The sequence below is a fragment of the Lissotriton helveticus genome, chromosome 7, assembly GCF_964261635.1.
Source record: "Lissotriton helveticus chromosome 7, aLisHel1.1, whole genome shotgun sequence".
Lineage (NCBI taxonomy): Eukaryota > Metazoa > Chordata > Amphibia > Caudata > Salamandridae > Lissotriton > Lissotriton helveticus.
In genome coordinates, this window is record NC_136068.1 from 1,649,176,328 (window position 1) to 1,649,194,684 (window position 18,357).

Here is an 18,357-nt window from a genome sequence, read left to right on the forward strand (position 1 = left end):
TTGGTTAAATCATCCTTTACCCATTTACTTTTTATATATATGATAAAGTTGTTACTTCAAAATGTACATGACTCCCCTGGCCGACATCATATCCTAAGCAGATCACACCCAACTCATCCTTTCCCTCTCAGAAGAACACTCCACCACCAGGACCAACTTCCACAACTACATGACGATCATCACGGACTGGATAAAGATCAACTGCCCGTACCGCAGCACGGACAAGAAGGAAGAGCTGTCTGTTGGCAACAACACCTCCCCCTGGAACGACACCTGATGGCCATCCGAACTCGGACCCACATTGACAGACCATGCTCTAAACCTCGGCATCATTCAGGAAACTCGCTATGAAACACCAGATCAAAGCACTCTAATCTGCCTGCTTCCACACTCTCCACTTGCTTTGAAAGATTTTCAGATGGCTCCCCGACAACACCAAGCAAACTACTGCGCAAGCCCTAGTCACCAGCTCGCGGGACTACGGCAATGTGCTCTGTGCAAGATTCACCACCCAACTCCTGAAGAGACTTCAAACGATACAGAACTCAGCCGCCATACTTATCTTCAACCTCCCCAAACAGACCCACATCACTCAGGAGCCTCCACGGGCTCCACTTCTCCCAAAAATGTGCTGATTCAAGATGTTGGCACACGCATACATGGCCCTCCACGACCCAGAACCACCATATATAACCATCCAGACACGCTCTGCCTTCCTCGCCCTTGCTCACACTCCCTACATTCGTTGAAGCAACAGTTGAGGATGCTTATTCTCCTACCTCGCTGCCAAATCCTGGAACAACCTCTCCCTGCACCTCTCCAAACACCATCCTCTCTCCCTGAATTCAGAAAAAGACCCAAGCCCTGGCTCTTTGAATGATTCAAGTAAGAACCCAGCCCCTAGATACCCCCACAAGTGAATAGCCACTCTGCAAATCCAAGTTGATTGGTTGAAACCGTTTTCTGGGCAGTGTGCTGATACCCTCCGGTTGAGAGTGCTTTAAAAATTGTATAACTAAATAAAATAAATCTTTCTTCAGGACACCAAGATTGGAGACCACCCAGAACACCAAACCGAGATTGATGATGTGGCAATGTCCATGTTCTTACAGTGACACACCGTAGTATGTGCACTAATACATCCTGCCAACACACTGTACTTTCTCTAATTACACCAATTACACCACGTCTTGATAAGGGCCCTTAGACATTTTCATACAAGCCAATATAGCCAGCTTCCTAAGCCAGTACACACAAATAAATCGGTGGTTATCTGGTTTGCCTTTAGAAAAAACTGCTTCATATGTTAGTACTAATTATTGAACATCCGTGACCTCTGCACTTGGAATATACTATCAGGACGTAATCATGCACTATACATCTTTGTTTTCGAAGTCAAAACAAGAGATTTTTTTCAACATAATTAAAGCAATGAAAGCTGTTTTAAAATGAATCAAAGCACCTTTACACGAATTTACCAAAAACATACACAAAAATGTATATGTCTTAATGACCCTCTAGAGACAACATGAATTAGCTTGAAAAGTGAGGAATAATTTTACATTTCTTGGCACTTCATATTATTACTAACTAGTACTTTTCTCATGAGTTCCAAATTTCCATGGAAAAGTGGACACCTTAGTCACATATAAAAACAAATATAAATGAGTTACAATAATAATAATAATATTCTGTTATTTAAATAGCGCTTTTCCGTTAGTGCTTAACATAGAACACTTTAGGTGTATACAATTATTACTCAATTAAAATTGGTACTAATCTTTCGACATCAGAAGGATGTAAATTTTAAATTGCCTTTGTGAATGATGTAACCTGCAACTTATAGACCACACAGATAGACCTCATCATGGAGCACTAAATATAGCCATTTTATTGGCTAACTATATTGCAACAACTCGAATCCATAGCCGAGAAGATACGTATTATTTCAGTAAATTGCCTTGAAACACATTTCAGGTCACATCAAACCCTTCCTCGGGAGAAGACATTCCTTGCAAATATTAAGTAGTTCTTGGTCTCCCACGGTGATAAGGTATTTTGCCATTCTCGAGTTAGGAAATAAAGGCCCTGAACATCATTGAAATACTCTATATTCTCTGACCTCAGCAGCTAATCTGATGACAATTCCATTTACAATATTTTGGTAGTCCATATTCTGCCTTCAATAGAAGTGAGATGGGTATGCCCAGACATGCGTCCCTCGCTCGCTGTGCCACTAGATTGAAGCTGTACAAAAGGGAGTGATGATGGACAGAGCATCTGAATCAATCAAACACTCACACCTACTATATGCAAATCAGTCTGACCCTGTGCCTCATGGGAACAGTCCAGCCCGAACCGCCAAGCCATGTCTTCCCTGGACCGGAAACAAGCTTCTGAGGACCGGTTTCTGGCATTCCTGCCGTCTTCAGCCCGGCTTGCTTGAATCCAGTGACAAAGTGAGCAGGGGACTCACGTCTGAGCATACCCTGCCACACTTATGGCGGCCAAAAGCGGTACAAAAAGGGGTGGTGAAGGAGGGAGCATCTGAATCAATCAAACACTCACACCCAGTCAAAAGATCTGGGTTTAACCCATCACCATTCTTTAGCCCACTCTGCCACCCCAGTTCAGACATGGCTATATGCAAATCAGTCTGACCCTGTGCCTCATGGGAACAGTCCAGCCCGAACCGCCAAACCTTGTCTTCCCTGGACCGGAAACAAGCTTCCAAGGACCGGTTTCTGGCATTCCAGCTGTCTTCAGCCCGGCGTGCTTGAATCCAGTGGCAAAGTGAGCAAGGGACTCACATCTGAGCATACCCTGCCACACTTATGGCGGCCAAAAGCGGTACAAAAGGGGGTGGTGATGAACGGAGCATCTGAATCAATCAAACACTTACACCCAGTCAAAAGATCTGGGTTTAATCCTTCACCGTTCTTTAGCCCACTCTGCCACCCCAGTTCGGACATGGCTATATGCAAATCAGTCTGACCCTGTGCCTCATGGGAACAGTCCAGCCCGAACCGCCAAGCCATGTCTTCCCTGGACGGAAACAAGCTTCCGAGGACCGGTTTCTGGCATTCCAGCCGTCTTCAGCCCGGCTTGCTTGAATCCAGTGACAAAGTGAGCAAGGGACTCACGTCTGAGCATACCCTGCCACACTTATGGCGGCCAAAAGCGGTACAAAAAGGGGTGGTGATGGACAGAACATCTGAATCAATCAAACACTCACACCCAGTCAAAAGATCTGGGTTTAATCCATCACAGTTCTTTAGCCCACTCTGTCACCCCAGTTCAGACATGGCTATATGCAAATCAGTCTGACTCTGTGCCTCATGGGAACAGTCCAGCCCGAACCGCCAAGCCATATCTTCCCTGGACCGGAAACAAGTTTCCGAGGACCGGTTTCTGGCATTCCAGCCGTCTTCAGCCCGACTTGCTTGAATCCAGTGGCGAAGTGAGCAAGGGACTCACGTCTGAGCATACCCTGCCACACTTATGGAGGCCAAAAGCGGTACAAAAGGGGGTGGTGATGGACGGAGCATCAGAATCAATCAAACACTCCCACCCAGTAAAAAGATCTGGGTTTAATCCATCACCGTTCTTTAGCCCACTCTGCCACCCCAGTTCAGACATGGCTATATGCAAATCAGTCTGACCCTGTGCCTCATGGGAACAGTCCAGCCCGAACCGCCAAACCTTGTCTTCCCTGGACCGGAAACAAGCTTCCGAGGACCGGTTTCTGGCATTCCAGCTGTCTTCAGCCCGGCGTGCTTGAATCCAGTGGCAAAGTGAGCAAGGGACTCACATCTGAGCATACCCTGCCACACTTATGGCAGCCAAAAGCGGTACAAAAGGGGGTGGTGATGGACGGAGCATCTGAATCAATCAAACACTTACACCCAGTCAAAAGATCTGGGTTTAATCCTTCACCGTTCTTTAGCCCACTCTGCCACCCCAGTTCGGACATGGCTATATGCAAATCAGTCTGACCCTGTGCCTCATGGGAACAGTCCAGCCCGAACCGCCAAGCCATGTCTTCCCTGGACCGGAAACAAGCTTCCGAGGACCAGTTTCTGGCATTCCAGCCGTCTTCAGCCCGGCTTGCTTGAATCCAGTGACAAAGTGAGCAAGGGACTCACGTCTGAGCATACCCTGCCACAATTATGGCGGCCAAAAGCGGTACAAAAGGGGGTGGTGATGGACGGAGCATCTGAATCAATCAAACACTCACACCCAGTCAAAAGATCTGGGTTTAATCCATCACCGTTCTTTAGCCCACTCTGCCACCCCAGTTCAGACATGGCTATATGCAAATCAGTCTGACCCTGTGCCTCATGGGAACAGTCCAGCCCGAACCGCCAAGCCATGTCTTCTCTGGACAGGAAACAAGCTTCCGAGGACCAGTTTCTGGCATTACAGCCGTCTTCAGCCCCACTTGCTTGATTCCAGTGGCAAAGTGAGCAAGGGACTCACGTCTGAGCATACCCTGCCACACTTATGGCGGCCAAAAGCGGTACAAAAGGGGGTGGTGATGGATGGAGCATCTGAATCAATCAAACACTCACACCCAGTCAAAAGATCTGGGTTTAATCCATCACCGTTCTTTAGCCCACTCTGCCCACCTAGTTCAGACATGGCTATATGCGAATCAGTCTGACCCTGTGCCTCATCGGAACAGTCCAGCCCGAACGGCCAAGCCATATCTTCCCTGGACCGGAAACAAGCTTCCGTGGACCTGTTTCTGGCATTCCAGCCGTCTTCAGCCCGGCTTGCTTGAATCCATTGGCAAAGTGAGCAAAGGACTCACGTCTGAGCATGCCCTGCCAAGTTATGGCAAACAAAGCGGTACAAAAGGGGGTGGTGATGGACGGAGCATCTGAACCAATCAAACACTCACACCCAGTCAACAGATCTGGGTTTAATCCATCACCGTTCTTTAGCCCACTCAGCCACCCCAGTTCAGACATGGCCATATGCAAATCAGTCTGACCCTGTGCCTCATGGGAACAGTCCAGCCCGAACTGCCAAGCCATGCCTTTCCTGGACCGGAAACAAGCTTCCTAGGACTGGTTTCTGGCATTTCAGCCATCTTCAGCCTGGCTTGCTTGAATCCAGTGGCAAAGTGAGCAAGGGACTCACGTCTGAGTATACCCTGCCAACTTATGGCGAACAAAGCGGTACAAAAGGGGGCGGTGATGGACGGAGCATCTGAACCAATCAAACACTCACACCCAGTCAACAGATCTGGGTTTAATACATCACCGTTCTTTAGCCCACTCAGCCACCCCAGTTCAGATATGGCCATATGCAAATCAGTATGACCCTGTGCCTCATGGGAACAGTCCAGCCCGAACTGCCAAGCCATGCCTTCCCTGGACCAGAAACAAGCTTCCTGGGACCGGTTTCTGGCATTTCAGCTGTCTTCAGCCAGGCTTGCTTGAATCCAGTGGCAAAGTGAGCAAGAGACTCACGTCTGAGCATACCCTGCCAACTTATGGTGAACAAAGCGGTACAAAAGGGGGTGGTGATGTACGGAGCATCTGAACCAATCAAGCACTCACACCCAGTCAACAGATCTGGGTTTAATCCATCACCATTCTTTGTGGGCCCCCTTAGCAGATTTGGTGACACAATTTGACTTTGATGCCAAAATAGGCTTACAATGCCCACCCCAGCCTCTGCCTTAAAGCATCCAGCTACCTGCTATGAAGGTCAACAGATTCCAGGGTAGTTTCTCTTCTGTGCTGCCGAGCGAGGATTTTCGAATTTCATGTAAATGAAATCTTATCAAATGATGATTCGATTTTATAATTAAACTAGCAGCCCGTCCCAACGTTGTCCGGGTATGAATTGCTGCCGGCCAGTAGTATATTGTTTTGTAGGATTTCGTTTTGATAGCATTTCTTATCTGTGACAAGCCTGTGAAACGCTCCGATTCACAGTGCGCTGCTGATGCACTTAAGAGTGCGCGTTCAGTAGTGTGTGAACTCGAAATTCGTTGTAAATGCATTAATGGTAAAAGCATGTTTTTTTAAAATGTTTGGATAAGGTTAGTATGGGTAAAGGGGTATATGTTTTGGGGTACTTAGGTATATGTTTTGGGGTGTTTGGGTATTTTAAGTGTTCAGATATAGTTTTGGGTTATGGGGTACAGGGGTAGTTTTAGGGTTTAGGGATAGGTATGGGTTTTGGGGTACAGGGGTATTTTTAAGGTTCAGGGCTAGGTTTGGGTTTCGGGGAATAGGGGTATTTTTAGGGTTCAGGGGTAGGTTTGGGTTTTGGGGTAGAGGGGTATTTTAAGGGTTCAGGGCTAGGTTTGGGTTTTGGGGTACATGGGTATTTTTAGGGTTCAGGGCTAGGTTTGGGTTTTGGGGTACAGGGGTATTTTAGGGTTCAGGGGTAGGTTTGGGTTTTGGGGTGCAGGATTATTTTTAGGGTTCAGGGCTAGGTTTGGGTTTTGGGGTACAGGGGTATTTTTAGGGTTCAGGGGTAGGTTTGGGTTTTGGGGTACAGGGGTATTTTAAGGGTTCAGGGCTAGCTTTGGGTTTTGGGGTACAGGGGTATTTTAGGGTTTGGGTTTTGGGGTACAGGGGTACTTTTAGGGTTCAGGGCTAGGTTTGGGGTACAGGGGTATTGTTAGGGTTCAGGGGTGGGTTTGGGTTTTGAGGTACAGGGGTATTTATAGGGTTCAGGGCTAGGTTTGGGTTTCGGGGTACAGGGGTATTTTTAGGGTTTAGGGATAGGTTTGGGTTTTGGGGTACAGGGTATATTTATAGGGTTAAGATTTAAGGGTGTTGGGGTATTTTAAGAAGTAAGGGTCGGTTATGATTATGGGGTGCAGGGGTATTTAAAGGGAGCAGGGTGGCACCCGGAGCTGGAATGTACAGAACCTGGGAAGAAAAAAACAATGAAATATTGGGCACAAAGCTCGCTTTTTTTTCCGTTATCCCGCGCCCCGCACACGCCCACGCCCCCAGCACACGCCCACAGCACACGATATGAGACATGGCATGAAGAGCGGAACGTACCACACTCCCCCAGCGTTTGTCACGCCCCCAGCACATGCCCACAGCACAACGCAGACACGCCCACAAGGGACTACTTTTCTGGCACGGTTCTTTTACCTTTTAAATGTATATGGTGGGCGTCTGCATAGCCTATGTCCTTCTGCTGCAACTGCCCTTTCCAACGCTGTATTGGGTGTTGTGATTGGTGCTGTGGTTCCTAAGATTACCCGCCCCAAATGTTTGGGCTCTCTATTTATTATATTAGTATGGATGAAAGTAATTGATATCAATTCCAATTCTTGTCTGAAGGCACTTAAAATAAACTGGAGTTAGGAGTGAATTCTAATGCTGCCCTTTGTTGGTGATTATGGCCTAAATGGCTGCTCACTAGGTCAAATCCAGGAGTTTGCAAGTTCATTTAAATATACAGTTAGCATGCAATGCTGTATACTTTTTAATATACTTCTAACATATTTCTAAGTTCATTTTATCTTCCTAAATGGTACGTGTCTATTTATTTTACAGCAACATTATCAGCTTGTCTCTGCCAAATGACAGTCGAAGTTACCTGACTAGTCTGAGGCTTCACAAAGATGCGGAATACACCCACCTGCCAATAGATTCTCCTCTGACCTTGAATATCAACAGCAACAAGGTGTACGTTTCTATCACGGTTTCTGGACTCAACATCAGTCGTTTTGTTCTCACCTTAGATGCCTGTTGGGCAACCACCTTTGCAGACCCCTCAACCAGTGACAGATGGGATCTCATCAGAAACCAGTAAGTTCTACTATTGTTAACAATGTATCAATATGACAAATGTTTTCTGTTGGACTTTGCCTTTTTGCAGGGTCACCCCTACACTTTTTGCCTTTCTCCTAGCCTTTTTTCTGACATGGTGTTGGTGGTTTTAGGCCTCTGGGCACTTTAGCACTGCTGTCCATTTCAAAGTGCGTGCACACTCTGTGTCAAATATGGTAAGAATGGTCTACACCTGCTTGGCCTATGTAATTTACCTGTCAGTCCCTTGTGAAGTGGTATCTCAGATACCCAGGGCTGGTAAATTAAATGCTACCGGTTGGCTTGCAGCGCTGATTGCGCCACCCACCAAAGTAGCCTTTCAAACCTATCTCAGGCCTCTGCCATTGCAGGGCCTGTGCGCGCAGTGTCACTGCCGCTGTGACTTGGCACCTAAAGTGTATGCAATGTCTGTGACCCCCCCTTTTACTACATTCATGTCATTCACTCCTAAAGTAGGCCCTAGCTAGCCCTATGGGCAGGGTGCATTGTAGGTAAAAGATTGGACATGTACCTTAAGTGTGTGACATGTTCCCAGACAGGCTTTCGCCCTGGTCAGGGTACAGAAACTGCCCTTATAGTGGTTGTCGAAGAGGCACGGCGGATCTTGGACTCAGGGGGATCAGCAGCAGTGATCCTCCTGGATCTAAGCGTGGCCTTTGATACGGTTAATCACCGTATCCTCATCCATCGCCTCAGCAACCTGGGAGTCTCGGGCTCTGCCCGGGTATGGTTAGAATCCTTCCTACACTCCAGAACCTTTCAAGTTTCGGAAGTTAACATCTACTCCAAATCGACCCCCCTCCAGTGTGGCGTGCCACAGGGCTCATGTTTGAGCCCGACACTTTTCAACGCATATATGGCCCCACTGGAAGACATCGTCACTCCCTTTGGGATTAAATTAGTAACCTACGCCGATGACACACAACTGGTCATTTCACTCAACCAATCCGACCATTGCTCCGAGAACCTACGGTCCTGCCTGTCAGAAATCTTCGGATGGATGAATAAATCTAAGCTCAAAGTAAATGGAGACAAAACAGAGCTGATGCTCCTGGGTCACAAGACTACATCTGTTCTAAGCTCCATGTGGCCCTCATGCCTTGGACCAACCCCAACAGCAAAAAAAGAAATTAAAAGTCTCGGGGTATGGCTCGACCAAGATCTCTAGCTCAAAACCCAGGCCAAGAAAACAGCCGGGGTGTGTTTTGGCCTTCTTCGGACTGCACAAAAAATTCTACCCCTCCTACCATTCCACTCCAGGAGGCTTCTCGTGCAGGGCCTGATCATTTCCAGGCTGGATTACAGTAACGCTCTATATTCGGGCGCTCCAGAATCCACCATAAATAAACTACAACGAATCCAGAATTCGGCAGCTAGACTGCTAACTGGTACCCCAACCAAACTCTCAGCCAAACCCTCCCTTAGATCCCTCCACTGGCTACCAATAAGGGAGAGAATCAAATTCAAATCTCTGTGCATTATGCACAAATCTCCCCAGGGCAAGGGCTCCCCCATCCTGAGAAGCCTGGCCTGCCCCTATAAAGCTAACAGGGCACTCAGATCAGACCACCTGTACCTGGCAATTGTTCCTAGAGTAAAGAAGGCGCGATCAGGAGGACGTTGTTTCTCTGTTAAAGCCGCGCAGCTCTGGAACTCCCTCCCCCTTAAGATTCGTATCGAACCCAGCCTGCAGAAGTTTCGCAAGCTTCTGAAAACCTTCCTCTTTCCCTAAGGTTCCCTCAATTCCGCAAGCCCGGGCATAATCTCTTTTCTCAGCGCTGGGACGCCTACGGGTATCCATGCGCTCTATAAATCCTATTCCATTCCACATGTCCTGTACGTGACAAACATCCATTTTGGTTTCTCACTACTGTGGGGCTGCTCTCCCATAGGAATGCATTGAGGATTCCCTGATAAGTGTTTCAGTGATAATTCCTGATATGAGAGGTGCAGTGTGGTCAAGTTTGGTATGTTTGGAATAGTGGCAATACAATCTACGCAATGGTGTGCACAGATTTATTATAACTATTTTAGAAATGCCACTTTTAGAAGTTAAAAAAGAGATAGGAGGGGTTTGGCCCTATGGGAAAGAGGGTAGGTAGGGCCTATTGTAATACCAAGAAAAAGGGGGTTTACCTATGCCTCTTATAAGCATACATTAATGTACAGCAAAGAGAAAACCACATCAATTAGTTAACTCAGACATTTAATTTATGTCATTTACTTTCAAGCTTTTTCTGTTTTGATTATTTTAAGAAAACAAGGAAAGATACATAGTCAACTTCACATTGAGCAAACACATTTTTTCAGGGAAAAGCAGAGAAACATTATATACAATCAATAAATTGAAAACAGTGCAAATGTGCAATCAAATTATAACAGTAATAAACAATTATTTCGAAACAGTGAGGAGAAAACAGTATCATCAAGGTGTGTTTGGTCCAAATTTATTTTTGGGTTCCCATTCCTGTGCTTATATAAAATATTCCTCTGTAATGACATGGTAACAGGAAATTGGGCCTTTTCATGAATAAGACTCAAACCCACCTTTATCCATTTTGTCAAACACACCTTGATGATACTGTTTTCTCCTCACTGTTTCGAAATAATTGTTTATTACTGTTATAATTTGATTGCACATTTGCACTGTTTTCAATTTATTGATTGTATATAATGTTTCTCTGCTTTTCCCTGAAAAAATTTGTTTGCTCAATGTGAAGTTGACTATGTATCTTTCCTTGTTTTCTTAAAATAATCAAAACAGAAAAAGCTTGAAAGTAAATGACATAAATTAAATGTCTGAGTTAACTAATTGATGTGGTTTTCTCTTTGCTGTACATTAATGTATGCTTATAAGAGGCATAGGTAAACCCCCTTTTTCTTGGTATTACTTTTAGAAGTTGGCATTTCTGTGTGCTGTGTGTCTGCCTGCCTGATGTGAATTGCATGTCTGACTTTTCAGTGACAGAGGCTGGTGAGGTGTGTGTGGCTCCAGGAGGGGCAGGATGAGTCAGCGCTAGGCTGAATGGGACATCTACATTTTGAGTAGTGGGAGGAGAAGTCCCTGGTCCCTGAATAGGATGTGCCTGCCCCAGTGAATGCTGGCTCCGCCCCCTGTGGTGTGTTTGATGACGAGCCCCCACCTAACAATAGGGAAGAGGAGCCTGGTAAACAGAGTGCTCCAGAATCAGTTGGAACTGGTTTTCCTAAGCCCTGTACTCTAGGAAAATGAAGAATAAATGTAGGGGCTGTGACCCCAGAAAGAGGGTTCTTGTGCTTACCTGGGCCAGGAGGAACCATCATGGGACCCAGCTGCATCTTCTTGGGGGTCCCCGCGCACTGGCCTGCCTGGCTGCCCCCTGCTGGGGTGTCCCCAGCCCCAAAGGACTTCTATCTCTGCCTGCCTTCTAGTGCTTTGTGTGCGCTATATTTTAATTGCCCATGAGAGAGAGTGTGCAGGGGCCCTGCAGCACGAGGCTGTGACACGCTGTGAGGGAATCCCGGCGTGAGGATTCCCCCACGTTGTGAGGAGGAGCGGGAGTCCACCCCGCATTGCTGCTCATCTGGCGGGGGCCTACCCCCATTTGAATTTATTTTTATTGGCGGGAGCCCACCTTTCTGCTGGAGCCTTGTGCAGGAGTCTACCCTGCATTGTGGTTATTTTTGGGCAGGAGCCTACCCCACACTTTTGCCTGCCGAGAAGGAGACGCTGGGAAGCAACCGCCATGGCCCAGGCTGGAAGTCAGGCCGAGGTTGCCTGGTGGTGGGCGCGGCAGCAAAGAGGAAGCAGGAAGGCACCTTGCGGCCTCCGCATCGTAGTCCCGGGTCCCAGGAGGGGACCCGGGTAAAGTCAGAGAGAACCTGTGCATCGGCCCTGCAGCAGGGACAGTGCAGGTCGAGGCACATTGGCAGTCTGTGCAATACAAAAGGGGATGATGGACGGAGCGTTTGAACAAATCAAACACTCACCCCCAGTCAACTGATCTGGCTTTAATCCGTCACCATTCTTTAGTTCACTCAGCCACCCCAGTTCAGACATGGCTATATGCAAATCAGTCTGACCCTGTGCCTCATGGGAACAGTACAGCCCGAACTGCCAAGCCATGTCTTCCCTGGACCGGAAACAAGCATCCTGGGACCGGTTTCGGATTCATAATCCTCATCAGCCAGGCTATCTTGAATCCAGTGGCCAAGTGAACAAGGGACTCACGTCTGAGTATACCCTGCCACACTTAGGGCGATCAAAGTAATACAAAAGGGGATGATGGACGGAGCGTTTGAACAAATCAAACACTCACTCCCAGTCAACTGATCTGGGTTTAATCCATCACCATTCTTTAGTTCACTCAGCCACCCCAGTTCAGACATGGCTATATGCAAATCAGTCTGACCCTGTGCCTCATGGGAACAGTACAGCCCGAACTGCCAAGCCATGTCTTCCCTGGACTGGAAACAAGCATCCTGGGACCGGTTTCGGATTCATAATCCTCATCTGCCAGGCTATCTTGAATCCAGTGGCCAAGTGAACAAGGGACTCACGTCTGAGTATACCCTGCCACACTTAGGGCGAACAAAGCGATACAAAAGGGGATGATGGACGGAGCGTTTGAACAAATCAAACACTCACCCCCAGTCAACTGATCTGGGTTTAATCCATCACCATTCTTTAGTTCACTCAGCCACCCCAGTTCAGACATGGCTATATGCAAATCAGTCTGACCCTGTGCCTCATGGGAACAGTACAGTATCATAATGTGATGTCTATTCGTAAAGTGATTAATGCGTAATGTTAGGCCTAATGTGATACCTAGGACATCATGTATTTATGTTTAGAATGTTTAGGTATACTGTGTTTATGCTGGTGAGGCCCATTGCGTAATGAGTTTATGCTGATGAGGTTTGGGACTAATGTGGGTTTATGTCTAAGGCTTATAGAATAATGCTCAGGTCATTATGGTACCGATAGTTACTGGTTGTGATTGGCATTTACTTACCTTCATTTTGATGGTTCTGTCCTTGGCCGATTGGCCCGGTCCTGTATATAATCCTCTGTGAATATTGCCCGTGCCAGTTGGCACAGTGTAAATGTGTGATTATGTTTCTAATGTGGCTATGACAATACAAAGGCTATTTTTATATAACCTTGCATGGAGTTCCTTTTGTAGTGTGCCTAGTGTGTTGCTGCTGTGTGTTGCGCAAATGCTTTACACATTGCCTCTGGTATAAGCCTGACTGCTCATGCCAAGCTACCAAGGGGGTGAGCAGGGGTTATATTGGGTGTGTAACTCCCTTGCTCTTACTAGAGTGGTGGTTTCAGCCTGGCTTTGACGCAAGCCTTAGCCAACCAGAAATTCAATTTCTAACAGTTTCAATTACCTGATTTTTTTAAATTATATTAGAAGGCGGAGATATTGGGAGTACCACTGAAGACAATGTAGTGGCTCAGTACTAAGAATGGCTGGTGTACAACGTCTTACCAACATTTACATTTTTGTCTTTCTTTTTAATTTAGAACATTCTACCCTCAGTTGGTGGAATGTTCTGATAGCCTCATTGCGCTTTTCTGTCGGGCTATACAGGTTGTTCAAGGCCATCTTTCTTGTTTTAGGACCTCACCTATGGATTGGGCCTACAGCTCAGGTTCAGGGCCTTTAACCCCTTCCATGCTTATGACAGAACGGTTCCGTCATGAGCGACGGTTGAGCTGTGCTCATGACAGAACCGTTCCGTCATCGTTCCATTGGCTCAATGGAACGTTCAGCACAGCGCAGGAATCTGCGCCGGGCTGAAGCGGTTAACACCTAATATAGCCCTCTTCGGCAGGATATAAGGCTATATTAGTTGCAATGACTACAAATATTTGAAATTTGTTACTTTTTGGCATTTAGCATAAAAAGCATAAAACATTAAATATATAGTCAATCTCAAATATTTTCGGACAACTGCTGAGTATGTAAGTGGTAGTGAATAATATAAGTTTATTGCACAATTTCATTACACCCATTTGTAATAAAAATACATGAGATTTTTATGTTCACATTTTTAATTTTCAATTTCATATCTATTTTCAGCAACAAATCCATAAAAACTATTTTCAGACACTGGGCCGGTTGTACAAACACAGGGATTGTGTCCTGTAAATAACAGCAGACCACTGCCATCACTAACTTTGAATTCCAAAATGGAAAACCTGCTTTTAAAGCAGCCCATGATCATTAGAGGATACTGCTCTGCCTTCCCGTTTGGGAGCACATTGGGGAAGCAGGAAATGGCTTCTGAAATACTTCCTGTGCCCCTGAGTTCACCTAACACAATTCCCAAAGGGGCAGCTTTCTCTTTGCAAATAACTTACCACCTCCTTTGCACAGTTGGTAACTTTTCAATGGGTTGAAACTGCAGTATAGAAGTGAACACCCATTTAAAGTTCCCAAAAGCAAATTAAAATGAGTCTGTAAACCCATTGTTCGGTTTAGAAAGATTTTTACCGAACCGCAAAATGGGATTAGTAGATAGCAAAAAAGCCATTTTGAGTGACAAACTCTGTAAAAAGTAGAATGTACTGGGAATTTCAGATTTACCCTCCCTGGTTAGGATACAATGCATTAAAGCATTTAAATAAGGATTTTGCCAGCCAAAACGGAAAAGGTGTGACTAACCATGGTTAAATCAATTGGAGCAAAAAGAAATAAATCAGAGTGGACAAAACACTAAAATACTCATAAAATAGCATCTTATTAAAACTGGAATACACATAAAATAGCATCTCATGGAAGGGGCTGGAAAGATCCAGTTGGAGTTTTAGTCCGGGGCGGATCTATGCAAAACATACAAGATTGCCCCAACACTCCACTCAGAGGGACGACTTGGCTCTATTTTGCCCATAGATGTTTCTACAGCCTTGCCTGTGTAGGAGATGTTATTGTTTCACAGATATTCAGCGCAATGGAGGATTCATTTCAGCTGTGAGTACATACAATATCAAACTTAGTGTGCTGGAAGACACATGCTGTGTCCTGAAGCTGGTGTGAGGAGAGTAGTGGGATTTCAGAAGTAGTGAGAAATGTCATGTGTGCAAACACATACAGCAGTGAGTGAAGTAAATGTGCAAGGTATATGTAGTGAACGAAGCATGCATTGTCTTATGGGAGAACATGGGAGAACAAGGTGCACAGGACTGCTTCCTTCTCCTGCAGTGTTTGCCAGATATCCCTAACAAACAACTGTGTTCAGACCCAGGTGTTGTTGCACAGTGGACTCACCAGCGGCAGCGACATGTTTCTGGAGCTCCGTATTCATAAAAGAGGCAGCATTTCTCTTCTCAGTCAGGCAAGGGTTTGACATCTATCCCATGTCACTCTGTCAGTATCTGTGTCTCTGCAGACCATGAGGAGCACTAGAATGGGAGGAATGTGGGCACAGAGCAGAAGGATGGAAAGGTGGAAGGATATCAAACAAGGGGTTCTTCTTTTTATGCAGAACAATTGAATTATCCTGAAGTAGAAGGTGTTGTCAGCCTTAAATCAATGCCTTTCCAAGATGGCCACCCCCAGCGTTTTTCTTTGAATTTCCTAACCCAGCATGGCACCTACCTCTTTTCCAGTGATGACACCTGCTGAGCGGACGATATATAAAATAAAAGGAGGTTTACCTTCAGATTGAAGCATCGCAACGCATTTGTAACCTTATTCTTTGTCACTCTGAGCCCTGGATTCATTCTTGGGATTCTTTTATTCTGAAAAACTCCACAGACCTGAGGCACGAGCACACAGAGGCAAACGTGAAAACAGGTACAGACCACAACGAGGGATGTTGCGAATTAGAGTGCCTTTATTCCAAAGATGGGTAGCAGCATGACAATTTTATATATATATATATATATATATATATATATATATATATATATATAAATATATATATATATATATATATATATATATATATATAGGGTGGCATCTTGGGTAGTCGGAGGAATCACCCTTTCCTCAGGCACTCAAGATGTATACTTGAGGGACCTTGTAGTGTATATACCTTGACAGAGGTTCAGCTACCAAAATTACAGTGAAGCATAAGTTGAAACAACAGAATAAAAACCATATATTGTCAAAAGATATTATAATATGGAACAGTCTGTTACAGGAAAAATGATAAAAAGTAGTAAAAAAAAACATCTTATGGAGAAAAATAAGTAAAAAGAATTAAGGGTAGATAAATAATCAGGTGATAGTTGAATACATTTTAAGAATAAGAAATAAAACAGACAAATAGGAAAAAGAGGGAAAGAAAACATAAAGAGACGATGAGAGGAGAGGGGAAGGGGGAAAATAAGTAACTGAGGTAAAGATGAGTGTGAAGATAGGAAAGTCATAAAGGGAATCCAAAATAAATTATATTTAATTATCTGGGGTAACGATGACTAAGTTCATTGCAAATGAGATTCCATCACATTAAGGTACATACTTTAAGATTATTTTTCCAACAAGTTAAGATAGCTTTAAAAGCAAGAGAATTAAAAAGATCAAACAGTTTCAACTTTGGTGAGGTGTCGGAAAAATCATCGGATAAGGATCCGAGAAATACATTTTGAATTGATAATGGGATATGACAGTTAAATGTCTTAGATGACGTAGACGAATGGACTTCCAGAATTTAAAAACAATGGGACAATAATATATTAAGTGTAACAATGTGACATCCGAGGAGAGACAAGACCAACAAAGGGGAGAGGAAGAGGAGTTTATCTTATCAATATGAACCGGAGTGCAAACTGCTCTGTTATAGAGGAACAATAAAGATTGAGTAATTTTAGCAGCTTTTGAGGTAGTGAATTTTTTTTGCTAAAGTTTGTTCCATCTGTGAATGGAAAGAGATATAGAGAGATCTTGTTCCCATGCTAATTCTATGGTGGATTTTGGTCTATCAGATATGGGAGTAGACAGTTGCTTGTATATAAGAGAAGTTTTGGGAGTGGAGTCAGGGAGGATTGTGTTTAAAGGGGTCAGGGATGTAAATAAAGTGGGGTCATCAGGGCCATTTTCGGATTATAAGAAGGACTGTAGAGCATTTGTTATTTGTGAGTATTGGGAAAAGTAGGAAAGAGGTAAATTATAATGTTCTTGTATTGCAGTGAAGGGTATGACAGATTTCGGGGATACTAGCTGATGAACATAAAAAATACCCTTTACTTTCCAGTGTTTGAAGTAGAATGATTTGTGTTGAAACGTAATGAATTTATTACACCAAATAGAAGTAATGCTTGCTGAAAGGTAGCATCATCTGTAAACAGTGAATGTACCAAATGCTGGGACTATTTTAAAATGGGGTGTTGAGAAATGAAGGTACAATTGGACGTAGAGCATATGTCAGAAAAGGAGAAATTATGTAGTAAAAAAAGTTTGAAAGCAATACACCTAGGTATTGGTGAATCATGATCCTGCCTAATTAAAGCATAACATTCTCTTAGTAAAAAAGCAGTGTAATATCATTTCAAATTAGGGAATCACACACCCCCATCCGTTTTTGCTTGGTTTAACATTCCACAAGAAGTTAAGACAGAGAGAGTCAAGTTGTTTAAAATAGTAATTGGGAATTTTAAAGGGTAACGTAGAAAGCAAGAAAAGAATGAGAGGAACAATCATCATTTTGGTAGTGTCCAAACTGCCCCATCAAGATAAAAAAGAGGGGATCAATAATTAAATACATTTTGAATCTTACGTTTTAGTGCATTAAAGTTGTGCAAAAGAGTACGAGGGATGGTAGGGGAAAACCAAAAACCCAGATATTTAATTTTAGATGTACACCATTTGAAATTAGTAGCAGAAAATATTAATTGAAAACATACGGAATTTTAAGGTAAGACCTCTGTTTTGGAGAAAGTAAATTTATAGCTGGAAATTTTAGAGTATAAATCAATTTCCTGTAAGAAAGGAGGCAGAAAGGATGAAGGTTTAGAAAGATAGATAAAGATATCATCTGCATAGGCAGATAATTTGATTTAATGGGACTTGTGTTCAAAACCAGTTATTAAGGGGTTGTGACTAATGCGTTCTGGGTAAGATTTAAGGCTCAAAAGAAATAAAAGAGGGGAAGTGGACAACCTTGTCTAGTACCTCCATATAAATTGAAATATGGGGACAAAGGACCATTAACAGAAACAGATGCTCGGGGTGCAGAGTATAATCATTTAATAAATGAGATACATTTGGAACCAAAACCAAACCAATGAAGGGTTTTGAAAATGAATGAGCAATTTATATGATCAAATGTTTTTCTGCATCAAGCGATAATGCACCTGAAGGATCCGCATACTTTTTTCCCAACAAAAGAATATTGGAAAACATCCTAGCATTATCAGAAGTAAGTCGACCTCTAATCAAGCCAGATTGTTCAGGCTTGATAAGTAGGGGTATAACATCATCCAATGTAGAGGCAAGAATTTTTGCAAACATTTTACAATCATAATTAATTTATGAGATTGGACGATAATTTTGGCATAGGGTATGATCTTTATCTGGTTTAGGGATGAGAAAATTATCTAAAAAAGATC

The 18,357-nt window shown here is 44.2% G+C and overlaps 1 long non-coding RNA gene across 1 annotated transcript in view; it reads left to right on the forward strand.

The window, feature by feature from the left end:
• The window catches only part of LOC144767588 (uncharacterized), a 29,456-nt gene extending 21,784 nt beyond the window's left edge, over nt 1–7,672 (forward strand). Inside the window, exon 3 of the long non-coding RNA XR_013598271.1 lies at nt 7,539–7,672. This is a non-coding gene — a long non-coding RNA (uncharacterized LOC144767588). The remainder of the gene's footprint in view (nt 1–7,538) is intronic.
• The last annotated feature ends 10,685 nt before the right edge of the window (nt 7,673–18,357 follow it).